Source organism: Pleurodeles waltl, chromosome 3_1 (genome assembly GCF_031143425.1).
Source record: "Pleurodeles waltl isolate 20211129_DDA chromosome 3_1, aPleWal1.hap1.20221129, whole genome shotgun sequence".
NCBI lineage: Eukaryota > Metazoa > Chordata > Amphibia > Caudata > Salamandridae > Pleurodeles > Pleurodeles waltl.
This window is the reverse complement of record NC_090440.1, coordinates 526,399,016-526,418,282: the sequence shown is the minus strand read 5'-3', so window position 1 is coordinate 526,418,282 and position 19,267 is coordinate 526,399,016.

Genomic DNA, 19,267 nt, shown 5'->3' with positions numbered 1-19,267 from the left:
TTGTTTAATAAAAAACCTTAAAATTTCCCCAAATGTCCTCCATTTTCTTCAGTCACTAAAAAAGCTGCATGTGCGAGGATGGCAGATTTATGACGCTGAATAGCAATATCGTGGTTTCAAAGAACTGTCTTTTATTGGTTCTTGAAACAGTTTATACGATGAGTAATATGTACAAAGTTTATGGAATAGAAGTAGGTTGTAGAGTAGTCCTCGGGTTGACCTCTTGGCTCGTCCTCCTTCTTCCTTCCCAGGCCTCGCGGGGAGCATGGAAACAAGAAAATAAATAGATACGGTAAGTGGGGGGGGGCTTGTTAAGGCTTAACTGTTCTTGTCTTTCCCTTTTCTCTCTCACTCTCTTTGTCCCTGTCTCCGCTGTCTTCTGACTGTCTTACTTCTTTTCGCCTGTGTTGTCTCTCTTCTGGTTCTCCTGCCAGACTTCCTTCCTGCCTGTTTCTTTGCATCCTGCGCTTCTTGCTTATGTACTGTTTTCCGTCTTTCTTCTTCTTTTTCTCTCTCTCTCTTTCTCTCGTTTATTTGTTTAGTGTACTTAATCGTGAATCTCTTCCTGCGTACTCTCTATCTTCTTGGTATCGTATTTCCTATATTTCTCTTCCCTTTCTTTTCTGTATCTGAATGACTGCTATTGTTTTCTTGCCCCCGTCCCCTTTTCCCCACAGTGCTCACCATCAAAAGTGCCCGTTCACCCTCTCCCCTTCTCCCCTCTTTCCCCTCCTCTTCCCCGCTCCTCTCACCTCCCGCCTCCCTTCCCCGCTTTCGTCTCCGTACCTGGAGAGGCCACGCTTCTCCGGAAGCGTGGCGGCGTAGGAGCAGGCTCCCCGGGCCAGCTGTCTCCAAGTTTCCTCCGTGGTACTCCAGCTCCCGTCGGCTCCGTCTTCCGGCCGTCCTCCTCCTCGATGGTGGGTTCCTCGTCCTCTTGCTCCTCCTTTGTCACTCGTATATCTTCACTCCCGCTCGCCTCTCTCCTCGATATCTCTGACGCTCCGCTTTTAACCCGCAGTTGGTCCCGCGGTTGCCATAAGCGACCAATCAAATCGCCGGGGTCTACAGTATGCAGCAGGTCGTGTGTGGCAGAGTCAGCACAAGTAAGGGAACTGTGTGGGTCGGAATGGAGCGACCCATCACACTGCATCAACACTAATCATTTAAATAACCATGTCATCAGTGTATGCAAGTCTTTTTGTTAGATTTTCTGCTACTACATAATCTTCAATATTTTCAGAATTTTTACTTCTAGTATCTTCCTGTGTAAATAGTGGAGGGGAGCAAGGGCAGCCCTGGCATGTACCACTGTGTTTATATAGTTGTTCTGATAATTTTCCCCATAATAGTGAGTCATGTGATGGGATTTTGATACAACATTTGAATGCTGCAAGCAAGCAAAATCATTGCAAGTGTCACTTTATGTGTAGCAGCAATATCAAAAAGTGTAAATATTCTACTCAAATGATCGGTTGTCCCTCGTCCAGCAACAAATCCATAATTGCATGGTGAAACTAAATCCACAATGATCCTGGTTTGTCTGTTAGCTATTATTTTAGAATATAGTTTTGCATCCTTATTAATGAGGAAGATTGAATGATATGAACCCAAATCCAATGGGTCTTTGCCCTTCTTGAAAAAAACATATTTGTCTGAACCCACAAGCCTGGTGAAACTAAAGAAGTCTGGACTGGTTCTTGTGATGATCGTTGCCCCCCTCAGATTCTGGCTGCTATTGCAGAAGTCATTAATCCCATTTTGAACTCTGTCAAATAGCTCACTTAGCAAAGCCAGTGTTCCTAGGTGCTGGAAGAATGCAAAGCTGATACTCCTATTAAAAAACACCTTTGGTGGACAAATCCATCTTGGCTAATTATAGGCCTATCTCTCTCTTACCAGCATTTTCTAAGATCCTCAAAAAATTGCTTAATGTCTACCTTTCCAGCTATCTTGACACTAATCAGTTGCTACACCCTTCACAATTGCCTTTTTGCCTTGGTTACAGAACTGAATTCACATTGGTAGAGGTTTCTGATATCATTAAACTGGCTGCGGATAATGGTAAGAACGTTGCCTATTGTTATTGGACCTATCAGTGGCATTTGACACGGTTTCCTATCCAATCCTGATGCAATACTTGCAGTATAGAGGGGTAGCTGGGACCATGTTGGCCTGGCTGGGCTCTTTTCTATCGAGCAGATGTCAGTCTGTGTGAATGTAGCCACTTGAGTCTGACTCAAAATCCCTTAAGATTGGAGTTCCTCAGGGTTTGGCCTTGAGTCCAACGTTGTTTAATGTTTATATGCCATCTTTGGAAACTCTTGTGGAATCCTTTGGAGTGCAGGTTGTCTCCTACGCTGATGACACACAGATCCTTCTAACTTGGGACTGGAGCATCTCTATTGCTCATACCAGATTTGAAGCATGTCTGTCAGCTATGTTTCAGTGGATTCGATGGAGTAATCTATGCTGCAACACGAGTAAGACTGAAGTGTTGGTTTTTGGTTCCCCCCTCATGGAGTGGTGAAGTCTGGTCTAGCTCTGCTCCTTCTCCTCCTACTCCGACCAAAGTGGTTTGGAATCTTGGAGTGAAATTTGATGACAACCTATCCTTTAGACCACAAGTTGAATTTGTAGTTTGGACCTGTTTCGGCCTCCTCTGGTTCCTAAGGAAGTTCTTGTTCCTGCTCCCGGCTCGTTGTCAGAAGATGGTAGCCCATGTCCTCATTATTTCATGGCTGGACTATACTAATGCATTATAGTAGGGTCTCCCTTTGTACCAATTTAAGAGACTCCAGTTCGTGCAGAACGCCCCAGCACGACTTTTGTGTAACATTCCGAGGAACATTTCTGTCTGGGCCCATCTCAAGGGGTTGCATTTGTTGCCTATTTGGGAGAAAGGGAAGAAGTTCAAGGGGCTGGTGCTATCCCATAGAGCTTTCTATAGCCTTGACCCCAACTATCTAACTAAGAGACTATCCCATTATCGTCCATTTAAGATCTTGTGCTCGACTGACGCATTGCTGGTAGTGGGGCCTAAAACTAAGAGGAAGAGATGGAGAGGCGCCTCTTTTTCCGCATAGGCTGCCACTGTCCAGAATACTCTTCCCTTACATCTTTGATGCTGGCTCTTTTAAACGCCACTTAAAACATGGTTATTTAATTGTGCCTTGTAATGTTGCTCATCTTTTATGAGTTCTGTGGTCGATGAACCTTCAGCGCCGGTACACCCTATCAAGTAGTTCTACAATCTCTCCGCTTGCTTTCCCTGATGGGAGGCTAAAAGAGCCTCAACAAGTTCCTCCATTGAGATGCTGGAAAAAACGCTGTAATAATATAATTCAAATAAGATGTTATTAAATTTTCTTGCAGGTTTATACCTTTCCCATACAGACTTTGATAATAACCGTGAAAAGAATCTATAATGTCATTAAACTCCTGCTTGATTTCCCCTTAAGTATTTTTAATAGTCCTAATAGTAATGCTGGAAGCTTTTTCTTGAATTTTGGTAGCTAAGAGCCTCTGTATAGTTAACTATATTCATATGCATATTGTCGATAAGAAAAAGGTTGTTCAGCTACTTTCTCTCTGTTATCTTTCTAGCTGCAGCTATAAGCTCTTTATATATACTATTGATCTATCCAGAATGATTTTTAGGGCTTTAGAGTGTTTAATTTCCAATTGCTTAAGGACCGTTCTGTGACAGTGGAATTAGGCATGCGAGTTCAAATAGAGGTTAAAGAATAAAGAGGCCTTTATTTATTTGTCTTGATCCCTTTACTGTGAGTTCAAGCACAAACTCTCATGACAGACAACGTTGTTATGTCTTCCTAATTCATGAAAAACATATTGCATCACTGCACGTTTAGGATGTTTTCTATGTTAATAGAAACACCCTCGCTGGGGTGCAAGTCAAAGGTAAAGGGCAGAGTGCTCAGTGATTTTGTAACACATATAAATGCAGGCATGGGCTGCCATTACAAAGTAAAGGGCAAATATCTCAAAACATATACAATCACTACAGAAGGTGACGCCAAGGCATTAAAATCTTGTGATGGTGATGGCCAGCTCTCCACTCTGAAAATTGTTTCAGCACCACTTGGAGTCATATCTCCATTGGTCCTTACTACAGGATTGTAAATCTCAAGCTATTGCATAGCTAAGGCGGATGCCCCTAAAGGCAGTTTTCTGTGTATACCATACCAATTTGGGCCAGACATTGTTATCATTGCGAGGAAATAATTCTGTAGACGATGTTTACATATTTTCAATGTACAGTGTCATATAATAAAGCTCTATTAAAAGTCAGTTTCCTTGTTGTAATTGTAGTGTAACCCTTGCTATATACCAGAACCATGGAATTGTGATTCTAGGTTATTTTGAAAAACGTTCAGTATCATGACATTTCACAATTTGTCTTGATATCAGAAATATATCACTTCATCTATATCTCTTGTGGCATGCATAATAAAATGTATCGCCTGGCTTTGTCAGATTTGTCAAGTACCAGTCATCTCTCAGACTATGAACTTCTCATAGTCTTTGCATGACAGCCTAATGTACTTTATCATAATATTAAACTGATATCCAGCTACAGGATTATGATCAAGGGAGCAATTGAAATCGCCCATAACTGAATTTATCAGCTGTCTAATTCAAATGTCAAATATCGAAAATGTCAGGATAATCTGAATTGGGCCTGTGGACAGAACATATAGCTAATTTCTGTGAAGGAAATCATGATCTGTGTCATTGTTCATCTGCCCATTAAATCTGAAGTGGTATGCAATACTTGCCAATGTTTGAGACGCTCAATAAGCGACCCAACAAACAGGTACCTATTAAGTAGAGACAGCTAATACCTGATTGCCTAATTGTTGTAAAATTCTAGTATCTTTATGGCTGACGTGTCTCCTGGACACATACTAAATCAGTTTTCAGCTCTTGAAGTTCTAATGATGCAAGTTATTGCTTGCTTTAAGGAAGATTATGCTCTTTCACATTCCACATGACAATTGTGAGATCAGCCATTATATTATTGATTTACAAATGAATCTTTGATTACCTTCTTTTCCTGGTTGATAATTTGGCTTTCATTTTTTCCCATGCCCCTTGTAGTGCCCCTTTCCTCCATCCCTCGCAACCCCAGACGTCCAGTGTGCCACTAGCGTAAATGCCTTCCCTGATATTCTTTGTCCTGATCCATATCTTTCACCTCCAGAAGTCTCTCTCCCCCATCCTCAAACGTTCCCATTTGGCTGTTGCAAATTCCCGCCCTCCCCTCCCCCACCCACTTCGGGCCATAATGTATCCCCTTCACTCTTTGCTTTCTCCTTCCCTCCAATTTCAATTGGGAGCAAGAGATCAAAATAAATGCCATTAATTGGGGATACTGCTTACTTCATTAAGACATTTTGGACCTGATTTAGAGTTTGGCGGATGGGGTTACCCCATCACAAACATGACGGATATCCCATCCACCGTTTTACTATCCCATTATATCCTATGGGAATCGTAATACAGTGGACGGGATATCTGTCATATTTGTTTCACAGTAACTCTAAATCATGCCCTTTGTTCCTTTGTTGCTGGCTATGCCATGAGTCTAGCAGTTCCTTTACCTGTAACTTGGACCGTGTGCTGTGTTTAATGTATTTGAGTTTTCTGGTTCCTGTAAAAAAGTTTGTGCTCTAGCCTTTTGGAGAGACTACTCTCTAGTGTAAAGTGGCAAAAGTCAGAATGTGTGTGAAAACAGTGACTATGAAAAGCGATGGGTTTATTAGAGTGAGCCTTATCATGTATTCATTGATGGGGGGTGTGGCCAGCGAGGCAACATGGCAGACGCATTCTAAGCACACTCCGCTCGGCCTCCCAGTTATCTGAATAAATTACAGACCGGGGATGTCATCCGATACACCACACCTGCAGTTCACAATCCTGCAGCACACCGGAGTGTCGTAGTTTGGACTCTTGTTCTGAGCAAGACTGCTGGTCTCAGGATGACAGTACTTTCATTTGTATGTGACTAAGTTTCTTCCTACAACTAGTTGTAACTGTTGTCCAAACCTTACCGGCTTACTAGCAGTACTTCACCAGAAACACAATAGTAAAGAGGTGATTTGTAGCAGTGGCTTACGCATGGACTCATAATAAGATCTCTCAGGATTGTCGTGGTTAAACGGAAATTACCCTTTTCTCACAGATTATTATGTCTCATACAAACAAAGGCAATAACACAGATGCAGTGAAGTTATAATAGTTTTTTATTTAACATAACTGCAATTTGTTATAAGTTGCATGAATTGCAATGATTAGGATAATGAATATACCAAGCAACAGTATTGTGAAGAGGAGAGTCGTTGTTATAAAGACCCCTACCATTATGCAATATATAACAGGAATATATGTATAGGTATGAAAATGTAATAAGCCCTAATACCCTAAGGAGAGTAGGTCTAACCTCCTACCTAAAGAAGGAGAGCTGGGTTCGTTAAACCTAATCTGCCAAAACCGTGTCCATGAGAGGAGCCCCCAACCCTCGTTACCATGGAATGAGGTCTCTATCTCAGACTCTGCAGGGACACGAAGACTGGGTCAGCGTCAAGATGACTGCAGCATCGGTATCAGCGATGGTTGCGATGCCCTCTGGTCGGAATCCCTCTGATTATCTGTCTAAAAGTGTGTTGTATTTATACAGATCTACAAGGTCCCCTGACATAAGTGTTATTCATAACAATAGATAACAGGCATGCTTGGGACGGCAATTAATATCAACAATCCCTCGAAAGTATAGAGAGGGAAAATCCCTAAGTGTGAATGCCTACTGTATGTTTGTCTTTCGTGCTTGATCTTGACGCCTTGGCGCAATGACACTGATAATAGAACCCATAACAAGTGGCCTAACTATAAACAAGGCCTCCATTTTAAAGGAAATAAATAATTAAATGGACTAAGACAGAGCAAGCTAAGTAGGTTAAAAGTCACTGGGTGACGGGGTCACGAGTTTACAAGCCTACGGCTAAGCTAACTCCTGTTATCCCGCTAAAACAAACTAGGATTCACTACACCCTCCCCATTGCCGTAACAGGTATGATGAAGGTAAGGAAACCCAAGCGCTAAAAAAGCTGCTACTGAACCAAAAAGCCAAAAAAACGAAAATGAAAACTCAAGCTAAAAAAAGTGTACGTAATGACAAAAATAAATGCTGTGTGTTAAAATACGTTTAAAAAAAAAAAAAAAACCATTCAGAGATGTTAATATCAACTATGACAAGTATAGCAAACTTTCAGTTAAATTGCTAGTTTTTAGAACCGGGAACTGGCAAGCGAACTCACCAAATTATGTGCTATATGCAGGATCTTGAAGAATGTCATCGAAGTCATCATTCAAGGATCTTAAAAATGAGTCAACATCGTCTGAAGTGAAATTGAGACCCGGACGGACAAACGGATCCACAGAGCAGAAGTGAGCCATATTCATCGGTGTATCGACACTCGCTGCAGTGTCCTCATCCATGTTAGTTTGTATAACAGAAGGCTCATATGTGGCCTCGCGGAGCAACCTCAGTCTCAAGGGGCATGACCGTGTATGAACCCTCATCGGGGACATCAGCAGTTCGTGGTCCACAGGAGATGTTGGTGCAACAGCAAGACAGACCATAGGCAGATGTTCAAAGAGACACCATATGCAGCGGAACACCGGTTGTACACACCAGAGTAGAGGCCAGAATGACAATGACCAGTCAAACTCTAGTTCCACCAGCAAAGGTGTACCGAAGATCCGAACCATGCGTTCACGGCACAGCGGGGTTGACAGGAGCGGTTCCATTGCTCTGTGTCGCTGGAAAAAAACAACCACCGCGAATCAGAAAAAATAGCAGTAGTAGTCCGCCAATTAAAGCCAAAATAATTGGTAAGCCACCAAACACACTGGAAAAGAGAGAATGGATGGCTGATGGGATGACTCCGAAGACAGTCTGGAAGATGGACACGAAACCAGACCCGACAGCCTTAAAGAAATGAACAATCCCAGTGGTGCTTGAAGCATTGAATATTCTGGATACCAACTCTCCAAAGTGTATGGGAAAATCGGTGTTTAAAAGGGATTGTATCTCGGCTGATGATCTCGCAACCTGGAGAGCATACGTCTCTTTTGCGGATGTCAAGGCGACCTGTTTTTGAAACAATAGCGCCTTCAGTCTACTCAACTTGTCATAGTTCACATTAATAGTATCAATGTGGGGCCACATTTCAGATACGTGTATCTCTCGTGTGGGGGGAAACAAAACATGGCCACATCACGTAACGACCTTCGTGACTGAGATTGCGTAGGCAATTCCAGGTCGCAAGCCGCAACAGCTGTCATCGCTCAGTAGAACATAACTCCCATTAGAAAGTACATGAAACACTGAACGAATCAAGGGGACGGGAGTACCCTTCAGAAAACAGGCCAAATTCGCGACCCCCGCATTGCAAAGACCGTGAAGAGACACCTGTTTGCATATCATGGAATGACGAACATTAGTCTCACATTCACTTCCGCTAAGAAAGACGTCCTGTTCGTGGTTCAGACATCGATACTCAAAGGGTAACTCCCACTCTTCCTTAATAAAGCTATCTCCTAGCTGTTCATAACGTCCCACTGCAAGATGTTTCAGGCAGTTCGAGAAACGAAAGGTAAAAAACGGTAAATTAATAATGCCGTGTAGGAGCCAGATAGTTGAAGGACTTTCTGCTACTGTGAAGGGCAACTTATCTAATTTTTCTACTTGAAGCAATGTAAAACGAGCCTCCCTTTTAGCCATTGTCTCTTGTACTCTGGAAAAATTAAAAGCAGCGAACAGTTCACTTCCATTAATGTATTTCCATGGAATGTGGCCACTTGTCAGTGTCTGCAATGCCCAACCCAGCTGCATGATGGAACGTAGCTGTGTTTGCCCATGATATAACCAGGACAAATCAGTCTGAGTGATGTCAATAGCAGATGACCCCATATTCGACAGTGAGTATATATGTTGGATAGGGTGTTCATGCCATTATCGACAACAGCCAATGTTTTTTCCAAATTCTCCTTATCAAGTTGCCGTAAACGTGCAGCAGCCTCAATTTGAGAAAGTTTCAACATTTCATTATACATAGCATATAAAAAACGTTTCGAGCGCTGCTTCCTAGGACCCTATAGGAAATCTTGTAAATCTATTCTTTCTGAAAGAGTGTTCAGGTGTTGTTTAACCGCTGTTAAAGTGTTTGTCTGCACCCATTGCTGACACAACTTACCCACACTGTATGTTGTAATGATACCAGTATGTTGACCTGATAGAAAGCGAGGGTCAGGCCTATGAATGGAAAAAACCCTTGAAGAGTTTAAAAACCGCTTCTGACACTCATCAGTGTCGGTGGGCCATACCAACCATCCCCCGGGACGGGAAAGTGAAGAATTATAATTACCAGCCCTAACCAATGCATCTAGCCTGTCCTCTGAAACATTAAGAAAGTGTTGCCAATCTCCAAATTTTGTCGGTGTAGGAATATTGGGCGTGTTTAAATCTTTAATTTTTGCTAACCCCAGACACGATGTCTGCTCAACAGTGTCATTCAAGAAAATCATTTGTACAGGAATTAAGCAAGCTCAAAACAAAGCTTCTCTACCCTGAATTTGCCAATCTTGTGTTCCCCATACACTCTTCAAATCGATAGTGTTCTTCCAATATTCATATCCTTCAATCGAGAGCCGGGAAACAAAGGGGTCTGAATAAATCAGTTTTGTATCTGTTAGCAAGAGTTTTCTAAATTGTGTTGTAGGTAATTTAAAATAATATGATTCAGCTTTCTTCGTATCATGCCCAGAAAAGTATGTGAATTTGTCACTGTAATACTTTGGACTCCCCACCCGTGGTGTTGAACAGTGTTCCCATTGTGTGTAGTTAAAGAGAGGCCTATATCTAGTTGCACGGTGCAGGTAGTGATGTCCCCAATTGTTATAGCAGAACATTTCCCCATAATTCATTGTATAATCATATACATCATCACTCCCAAAAGCGGAGTAGTCCTTCATCTCAGTTAGCATGGAATCAACTGTTTGGATATCCCAATCATCAGAGACAACATTAGGTGTAATAACATCAGACATAGAAATCTTGAACACGTATGGTATTTGAATTATCTCTGTAGGCCCGTAGATATCGAACTGAACTTTGTCCCAGACAATCCCATCAGGAATTGGAATAGCCGTAATATTGACAGGGGACAAATCACGCCGGACCTTATGAGATGAACGATGTGGTGTTAAAATTACATCAACAGGCTCCACTGAGGAGCGATCAGCAATATAGTGACCATTAATTAGTAAAAAGAAAACAGTCACACACCCAATCCATAAAAACAATGCAATAAATGTCAAACAAAACCAGAGATAGTTCCATGGATATATCAAATAGTTCTGCTTAAGCCATCGATAGAATTGGCCACCTCTCGAACATTTTCCAGTCTCAGTAGAGGATGAATCAGAAGAAAAATCATCAATGTCTATAAAATAGCCAGAGGAAGTCTCCGCAAACACAGGACCCATGGAACGCTCATCCACTGCTCTTGGAAGTTCTTGATAGACAACGTTGTTAGTCGTGGAAGTGTTCGTGCAAATTACAGCCAAATTCTGCAGTGGGGAGTCCTCCGAAGGTGTTACTGGAACCAACAAAAGTTCATTGTCCGCCCTCCCCATTGTCGAGGAAGTGTTCGGGCAACAGCTGACATAGTTGCATAGTCAGAAGTAGCGATGATCATCCTACCATGTAGAGGGACGTCCTGTTGGGTAGTGAGAGGGGATCGGGAACTACCCAAGGGACCTCCTGGTTACTGTGAAGAATCGGCCACATGGTGTAATTTGATGTCATCAATGGAGATAAATCTGTTGGATTTGGAACCAGACAACGGTGGAAGGATGACAGTCCTGGTGCCTTTTATCCCCAAGACCGGTACAGGCGCTCTGTATGATGGACCAAACTCTTTTTTCACAGCGATCTTTTCACAAACCAGATCCCCAATGTTAGGAATCCAGCCAGTCGAAGTTTTCGCCAAATCCCTTATTCCCAAGGTGGCAGCACTCGCAGATGATTTATCATCACGGAATTGTTGAAGCTCCTGCAAAACAGCGAGACGTTCTTTTATGTCAAATGGCGTTTCTGCTGCCACCATACCAGGGGCATCAAGATCGGGGACATACATAGTTGACCCAAAGAGAACCTCATATGGAGACTTTCCCCCCAAGGACCGTCTTGGCAGATTATTCATTGCTCTCTGGACCCCATATAGGTGATGTAACCAACTGCGGCCTGAACTTAATACTCGAGCTGTTAAGGACTGCTTTAGATCACGATTCCGCCTCTCCACGACCGAATTTCCCTCGGGATGGTATGGTGAGGAGTAATGGAGTTCAACACCCATTGTCCTCATGGTGTCCCTGAAAGCCTTAGAGGCAAATGCAGGGCCCTGGTCCGAATGAAATGCTGCAACCGCATATGTACCAATAAAGATCAGCAAATCTTTTATAACAGTCCGGGCGTCAGCCGACCGCTGTGGCCATACCCACAGGAATCTAGAACAGGAATCTACAGCCACTAAAATGTATTTGTATGCACCATCAGGTTGCAAGGGACCACAGTGGTCCAGGTACACACAATGGAGTGGCTTGTCTGACACTAAGAGAGATGTCTGCGGAGGGCGTCTGATATTTGAGCCCTTAATCTGCTGACAAATGTCACAGCAAAGGACATACGTTTTAGTCCGTCTGCATAGACCAGGCCACCAATACCGTTGTTGTAGAATGGTGATAGTGGCCTGTATACCAGCATGTGCAGAAGCGACACCCTCATGTGCAGCTGTAATCAGCCCCAATCTTTGATCTTCATTTGGGATCACTCGATCACCAACATTAGGAATTGTTGCAAAAGCAACATTCTGTGCACTGATATGATATGTATAGTTCGTAGGGTATCCTTCCGGAAGGGGCTTGTCTGCAGCCGAGGCTTTAACGGCAATCAGTATTTCATTATCCAACCTCGTCCGAGAACGAGTCACTGCAGCCACAGAAGCCGTAGCTACTGAAGCTTTGGCTGCTTCGTCAGCCAATGTATTACCGGCAACATGTATTCCTACACGTTGGTGCCCCAATGTATGAACTACATGGACACATGGCAGCTTATCCTTAAGATCAGCCACCCTTCCCCACAATACTTTGTGTTTAATGGTGTTCCCTTTAGAATCTCTAAACCCGTTCAGTATCCAATGATTGAGGTATTCATTGTATGACTGGACGCAGTAATATGAATCACAGACGATCAAAGTCTGTGTTCCTGGCTCTGAATGTTCGAGCGCTAGAAGAAGAGCCTTACACTCGGCCAACTGGGCTGTACAGTCCCCTAAGGTCTAAGTGTAGGTATTATGAGGATGGAAAACTCCGTCTTCCATTACCCCGCACACGGCTGCGCAAGCTGCCGAGTATTGATGTTTAGTACCCACAGCCGGTTGTGCCGATCCGTCAGTGTAAATGATGGTATCATAAATGTCTATTGGCAATATGTGTAAGGGAGCGGGGTACTCCTGTTCATACTGGAGAAATTCTTGTGTCTGAAGTCTTGGGTCAAACACATAGGCGGTCATTCTGACCGCGGCGGTCGCCGCCCGCCAAGCGGTTCCCGCCGAAAGACCGCACCGCTGGCGGTAAGGGGGTCGGAATCCCCATGGCGGTGCTGCAAGCAGCGCAGCCATGGCGGGTTCCCTGGGCCAGCGGGAAACCGGCGGCTCCCCTTTTCCGACCGCGGCTTTACCGCCGCGGTCAGAATCGCCCAGGAAGCACCGCCAGCCTGTTGGCGGTGCTTCCGCCGCACTCTGCCATGGCGGTCATGGACCGCCAAGGTCAGAATGACCCCCATAATCTACATCAGTGGCGGTCAGAGATGTTGCCCATTGAATCCAGCGTGGATGTAATGCCTTAGCGTTTGGAACGCTCGCTTTGGTGACAGCCTCTAAGGCCGGTACCGGGGAGACAAGAATAATGTGCTTCCCTTGGGCAAGCGGCCTCTCCTTTATGACGGCCATCTGAACTGCTGTCAGAATTTTTTCAGTAGGAGCAAAACGTTTCTCTGCATTGGAGTACAAATGTGATTTGTATGCTATTGGCACTGTGTCACCCTCATTAAAGGTGACATAGGTAAACCCAAGGGCACCAGTGTAGGAGGCTGGACTGGCTTGTAGTGAGTACCAAGGGGTACTTGCACCTTGCACCAGGCCCAGTTATCCCTTATTAGTGTATAGGGTGTCTAGCAGCTTAGGCTGATAGATAATGGAAGCTTAGCAGAGCAGCTTAGGCTGAACTAGGAGACGTGTGAAGCTACTACAGTACCACTTAGTGTCATATGCACAATATCATAAGAAAACACAATACACAGTTATACTAAAAATAAAGGTACTTTATTTTTATGACAATATGCCAAAGTATCTTAGAGTGTACCCTCAGTGAGAGGATAGGAAATATACACAAGATATATATACACAAGATATATATACACAATAGCAAAAATATGCAGTATAGTCTTAGAAAACAGTGCAATGTATAGTTACAATAGGATGCAATGGGGAAACATAGGGATAGGGGCAACACAAACCATATACTCCAAAAGTGGAATGCGAACCACGAATGGACCCCAAACCTATGTGACCTTGTAGAGGGTCGCTGGGACTATTAGAAAATAGTGAGAGTTAGAAAAATAACCCTCCCCAAGACCCTGAAAAGTGACTGCAAAGTGCACTAAAGTTCCCCTAAGGACAAAGAAGTCGTGTTAGAGGAATAATGCAGGAAAGACACAAACCAACAATGCAACAGCTGTGGATTTCCAATCTAGGGTACCTGTGGAACAAGGGGACCAAGTCCAAAAGTCACAAGCAAGTCGGAGATGGGCATATGCCCAGGAAATGCCAGCTGTGGATGCAAAGAAGCTTCTACTGGACAGAAGAAGCTGAGGTTTCTGCAGGAACGAAAAGGGCTAGAGACTTCCCCTTTGGTGGACGGATCCCTCTTGCTGTGGAGAGTTGTGCAGAAGTGTTTTCCCGCCAAAAGAACGCCAACAAGCCTTGCTAGCTGCAAATCGTGCTGTTAGCGTTTTTGGACGCTGCTGTGGCCCTGGAGGGACCAGAAGGTCGCAAATTGGACCAGGAGAGAGAGGGGACGTCGAGCAAGACAAGGAGCCCTCTCAGCAGCAGGTAGCACCCAGAGAAGTGCCAGAAACAGGCACTACGAGGATGCGTGAAACGGTGCTCACACGAAGTCGCACAAAGGAGTCCCACGTCGCCGGAGACCAACTTAGAAAGTCGTGCAATGCAAGTTAGAGTGCCGTGGACCCAGGCTTGGCTGTGCACAAAGGATTTCCGCCGGAAATGTACAGGGGCCGGAGTAGCTGCAAAAGTCGCGGTTCCCAGCAATGCAGCCCAGCGAGGTGAGGCAAGGACTTACCTCCACCAAACTTGGACTGAAGAGTCACTGGACTGTGGGGGTCACTTGGACAGAGTCGCTGGATTCGAGGGACCTCGCTCGTCGTGCTGAGAGGAGACCCAAGGGACCGGTAATGCAGCTTTTTGGTGCCTGCGGTTGCAGGGGGAAGATTCCGTCGACCCACGGGAGATTTCTTCGGAGCTTCTGGTGCAGAGAGGAGGCAGACTACCCCCACAGCATGCACAAGCAGGAAAACAGTCGAGAAGGCGTCAGGATCAGCGTTACAGAGTTGCAGTAGTCGTCTTTGCTACTATGTTGCAGGTTTGCAGGCTTCCAGCGCGGTCAGCAGTCGATTCCTTGGCAGAAGGTGAAGAGAGAGATGCAGAGGAACTCGGATGAGCTCTTGCATTCGTTATCTAAAGTTTACCCAGAGACAGAGACCCTAAATAGCCAGAAAAGAGGGTTTGGCTACTTAGGAGAGAGGATAGGCTAGCAACACCTGAAGGAGCCTATCACAAGGAGTCTCTGACGTCACCTGGTGGCACTGGCCACTCAGAGCAGTCCAGTGTGCCAGCAGCACCTCTGTTTCCAAGATGGCAGAGGTCTGGAGCACACTGGAGGAGCTCTGGGCACCTCCCAGGGGAGGTGCAGGTCAGGGGAGTGGTCACTCCCCTTTCCTTTGTCCAGTTTCGCGCCAGAGCAGGGCTAAGGGTCCCCTGAACCGGTGTAGACTGGCTTATGCAGAATTGGGCACATCTGTGCCCAAGAAAGCATTTTCAGAGGCTGGGGGAGGCTACTCCTCCCCTGCCTTCACACCATTTTCCAAAGGGAGAGGGTGTCACACCCTCTCTCAGAGGAAGTTCTTTGTTCTGCCATCCTGGGCCAGGCCTGGCTGAACCCCAGGAGGGCAGATGCCTGTCTGAGGGGTTGGCAGCAGCAGCAGCTGCAGTGAAACACCAGGAAGGGCAGTTTGGCAGTACCAGGGTCTGTGCTACAGACCACTGGGATCATGGGATTGTGCCAACTATGCCAGGATGGCATAGAGGGGGCAATTCCATGATCATAGACATGTTACATGGCCATATTCGGAGTTACCATTGTGAAGCTACATATAGGTAGTGACCTATATGTAGTGCACGCGTGTAATGGTGTCCCGGCACTCACAAAGTTCAGGGAATTGGCTCTGAACAATGTGGGGGCACCTTGGCTAGTGCCAGGGTGCCCTCACACTAAGTAACTTTGCACCTAACCTTTACCAGGTAAAGGTTAGACATATAGGTGACTTATAAGTTACTTAAGTGCAGTGTAAAATGGCTGTGAAATAACGTGGACGTTATTTCACTTAGGCTGCAGTGGCAGGCCTGTGTAAGAATTGTCAGAGCTCCCTATGGGTGGCAAAAGAAATGCTGCAGCCCATAGGGATCTCCTGGAACCCCAATACCCTGGGTACCTCAGTACCATATACTAGGGAATTATAAGGGTGTTCCAGTAAGCCAATGTAAATTGGTAAAATGGTCACTAGCCTGTTAGTGACAATTTGAAATAAATGAGAGAGCATAACCACTGAGGTTCTGGTTAGCAGAGCCTCAGTGAGACAGTTAGGCACCACACAGGGAACACATACATATAGGCCACAAACTTATGAGCACTGGGGTCCTGACTAGCAGGGTCCCAGTGTCACATAACAAACATACTGAAAACATGGGGTTTTCACTATGAGCAGTGGGCCCTGGCTAGCAGGATCCCAGTGAGACAGTGAAAACACCCTGACATACACTCACAAACAGGCCAAAAGTGGGGGTAACAAGGCTAGAAAGAGGCTACTTTCTCACACAACCCCCCCCCCCAAACGAAGGACAATAAGGCTAACCTTGGCCAGTTGAGACTTTATTGTCTAAGTGGTAAGTAGAGAGTAGCTCTGCAATAGACTGGTTACTCCCTTTATCATCCACTACATGGTTACTTCCCTGTGGGGATGTAAACCACCCTGTTTGAAGTTTTTTAGCTAAGCAACAATGTGAAGATGTATTTTCAGAGTTTCTATCAGTAAGTTTTAGTTTAGAGCAGTGGGAATTGTCCACTGAACCTATTTGTAATGATGGAAATGCCAGACAGGGATGCTGTCTCAATAAAGCCATAGCTGGGCAAAAACTTTGTCCATATGGCTGGAAGAGAGAACAGGGATGCTGTTTCTCTTTAGTTGGAGCAGGGCAGGGATGCTGTCCTATGAGCTCCACACTAGGGCAGGGATGCTGTCCTAAGTGTTGTGAGGCAGTGCAGGGTTTCTGCACTAAAGTTTCTCTGGGAGGGTTGGAGGGATGCTCCATGTTAACTAAAATGGTGCTCTTTTTCTCACCAATGTTAGTTATCCCACAGAGAGGTACTTCTACCTCAGGGAGTCCAGCTTTGCCAGCTGATGATTCCCTTGGAACAGGTGCCACCCCAGGAGAGGTTTCTCCCACCACAGGAATGGTATCCTGAATGGTAGGGTGGTTAGGGGATACTGTGATACCCTTTTTACCTGTTGATGGAGAGGGATCCTGAGTTTTCAGGCCTTCTCTCCTTTGCTTTTTCATTTCAGTAGAAATGAGAGGGAACAATTCCTCAGGGATGCCCAGCATGGCTGCATGGGCATAAAACTCTACATCAGCCCAACCTGAGGCCTCTAGGTCATTACCTAAGAGACAGTCTACAGGTAAGCTAGGTGATACCACCACCTGCTTAGGGCCAGTAACTCCACCCCAACTAAACTGAATTATAGCTAAGGGAAGAAACTTAGTGGAGTTATGGACATCAATAATTTTATACTGTTGTCCAATGATGTGTTGATCAGGGTGCACTAGGTTTTCAGTCACCAAAGTGATACTGGCACCTGTGTCCCTGTAGGCCAAGGCCTCAACACCATTTATTGAAACTGTCTGCCTGTACTTATCCATTGTAAGGGGACAAGCAGCCAGTGTGGCAAGGCCAATGCCACTAGGTGTGACAGAAACTGTCTTGGGAGTGACTACCCCAGTTTCTACTATGGACCCATAAGTGAACCCAACTACACCCTTAACTTGACTTTTGCCAGCAGTCCCACCACTAGTACCACTACTGCTAGGGGCACTAGAGCTTGATGTATTAGTGGTGGTAGGCTCAGGGGGTTTACCTGGACAGGACTTATCCCCTGGCCTATGGCCTCTATTTTTACACACAAAGCACCAAGGCTTTTTAAATTGTGTAGGTTGAGAAGAAGAGGAAGAATTTGTTTTATCCCCACCCCCTAAAGAGTGTTTAAGATTTGAAGTGGGATCTTTGGTTTTACCCTTATCCCCATGCTTATCTTGAGATTTTTCACCATCTTTCTTCTTAGTGTTCTCTTTGTCACCCCCTGTATGAACTTTTCTGTTCACCCTTGTTCTGACCCATTTGTCTGCCTTCTTTCCCAATTCTTGGGGAGAGGTCAGATCAGAGTCCACCAAGTACTGGTGCAACAAATCAGACACACAATTATTAAGAATATGCTCTCTCAGGATCAAGTTATGCAGGCTGTCATAATCAGTAACTTTACTGCCATGTAACCACCCCTCCAAGGCCTTCACTGAATGGTCAATAAAATCAACCCAGTCTTGTGAAGACTCCTTTTTGGTCTCTCTGAACTTTATCCTGTATTGTTCAGTGGTTAAGCCATAACCATCCAGGAGTGCATTCTTAAGAACTTGAAAATTATTAGCATCATTTTCTTTCACAGTAAGGAGCCTATCCCTACCTTTTCCACTAAATGATAGCCATAGGATAGCAGCCCACTGCCTTTGAGGGACATCCTGTACAACACAGGCCCTCTCAAGTGCAGCAAACCACTTGTTAATGTCATCCCCCTCCTTATAAGGGGGAACTATCTTGTGCAGATTCCTGGAATCATGCTCTTTTGCAGGATGACTATGGGGAATACTGCTGCTGCCACCATGGGTATCTAAACCCAACTTCTGTCTTTCCTTCTCTAGTTCAAAAGACTGTCTATCCAAATCCAGCTGTTGCATTTTAAGCTTCAGTCTGGTTTGTTCCACCCTCAACTTATTGAGTTCCCTCTCTAACATTCTGTCATCAGGGATGGTGGGAGGGACGTTCCTAGATACAGAGGTATGATGGGAATGAACAGAAGGAGACCTGTCCCTTACAGAAGCCACCCTAACAGCTTGGCTGACAGTGTAATGTGAGAGCACATCATCTGGATGATGTGACTCCATCTCAGTACCAACTATGCTAGACTGTCTAGTAATGGGCAGGCTAAGAAGTTTCTTTCCTGAACCTTTTCCTGGGGGAGTCCCTGGATCAGATTGAGAACCATTAGCTACTTTTTCAACAGATGGGGCACCTTTAGCCTTATCTTGTTCTCTAAGCATATTAAGTAACAGTTCCAAGGAAGGATTCTTCCCTACACTCAAACCTCTCTCTATGCAGAGACTCCTTGCTCCTTTCCAGCTAAGGTGATCATATGCAATCTTAGACAGGTCAACATTTTGGCCTGTGCCAGACATTTTTAGAGAGAGTTAAAGTGATAGAAAAAGAGAAAAAAGTTTTCAGAACTTTTTGGAAAGACAGAAAAAAAACTTTTTAAACTTTTAAGAACTTTTTGAAAGTTTAGAAGTACTTTTCAGCACTTAGAAAAGAGTGAAAAGAGGAAATGCAAAACTTTTTGGCTATGTGTATATACACTGACCTTGTTTTGTATATTTTTCTCTTATGAAAAGTACAATGACAAGAGTGGTAAGTAGTCTCAAAGCACTTATCCAACCACTGCACA